This window comes from Triturus cristatus, chromosome 1_1, assembly GCF_964204655.1.
Source record: "Triturus cristatus chromosome 1_1, aTriCri1.1, whole genome shotgun sequence".
NCBI lineage: Eukaryota > Metazoa > Chordata > Amphibia > Caudata > Salamandridae > Triturus > Triturus cristatus.
In genome coordinates this window covers 790,206,856-790,208,227 of record NC_140579.1, presented here as the reverse complement: position 1 = coordinate 790,208,227, position 1,372 = coordinate 790,206,856, and the positions used below count along the sequence as shown (strand labels likewise).

The following is a 1,372-nucleotide window of genomic DNA, read 5'->3' as shown; positions in this document are numbered from 1 at the left end:
CCTTCCTCCCCTGTAATTACATATGTACATATATAGTACTTTTACAGTGTGAACTTAGCCAAAAGGCAGCAGTGGTCTGTACATGGTCAAATACAAACTTAAAGTCAACAAGTAAGATGAGAGGAAGCTGGAGGCCTTATTTATGAGCCCCTGTGTCACATTTACGCCGCCGTTGTGTCACTTTTTTGACTCTCTGGTGGCGTAAATAATGCGCCACGTTGCACCATATTAACGAAGTGACACATCTAAGCAGATGCGTCACTTCGTAAACCCCAGCGCCACATTATACCTGCACCAGATAAAATGTATGCAGGGTGGATGTTCCACCGCATCAAAGCCTTGTAGAAGTGGCATATTGAAATCTATAAGATTTCTTTGCGCCACGTCTAGGACGCCATTGCGTCAAAACCTTACGCCTGCCTCGTGGCAGGCTTAAGGGTGACGCAGGCCCTTTCACATGGGGCTTGTCCCATGCCAGTCTTTAGTATCGGATGTTTTATTGACACTGATAGAAGCTCACTATTTACACACTGGTAGGACAGACTACTTTTTGGTCTCTTCCTCCTTTGAGAATGTCTTTATGATCTCTTCCTTCTTGGCTTGCAGGCATTCTTCACGTCTCTTGCGAGCCTCCTTAGTCATCAACCTGTGAGGTTCAGTCTGGTCAGCCAGGAGCTTCTTGCAGGCTTTGTCTGCCTTCAGTTTGTGAATGTGCTCCATTAAGATGCGCTTGTTTTTGAACACATTACCCTTGACTTTCAGATAAAGACGGTGGTACATGTTGCGGTCAATCTTCTTGGACTCACGGTATCTGCACAGAAGACGGCGCAGGATTCTCATTCTCCTCATCCACGAGAGCTTCTCTGGCATACGCGCATTGGCAGTACCCTTTCTCTTACCAACGCCCATGTGCCTGCCCTTTCTGCGAGCAAGTGTGTTCTTCCTGCAACGGGCACGGGGTGAACCGTTACAGGCTTGCGGATAATCAGACCATCTTTCACCAGCTTTCTGATTTGCTGACGAGAGTTTGCGTTGGCATTCTCATTTGGATAATTAGGATCCAGCCATGCTTTTTTCTTGCCACAGCGCAATATGCTGGAGGCAAGCCTCTTCTCAAGCTGAAGCTTACTCATGGCGGCAGCTCAGCCGAAGAACAGAAATGTCCCATGCAAAAGGACACATTACTGGAGTTGTGTCTGTTTTCAAACACACCCCACCAATGCGTCACTTTTGCGCCTACAGATATGTCAGTAATACTGACGTATCTGTAACTCCTTGTGACATGATGCGCCATACATTAAATATGTCGCATCCCTCATGTTACAAAGAGGGCGCACTGAGAAGTATTGCATCGCTGCTTTGTCACAGCAAT

At 46.9% G+C, this 1,372-nt stretch overlaps 1 pseudogene; it reads right to left on the bottom strand.

Moving 5' to 3' along the window:
* Positions 1-475: 475 nt before the first annotated feature.
* Positions 476-1,133, bottom strand: LOC146871100 (large ribosomal subunit protein eL19-like; annotated as a pseudogene).
* Positions 1,134-1,372: the final 239 nt, after the last annotated feature.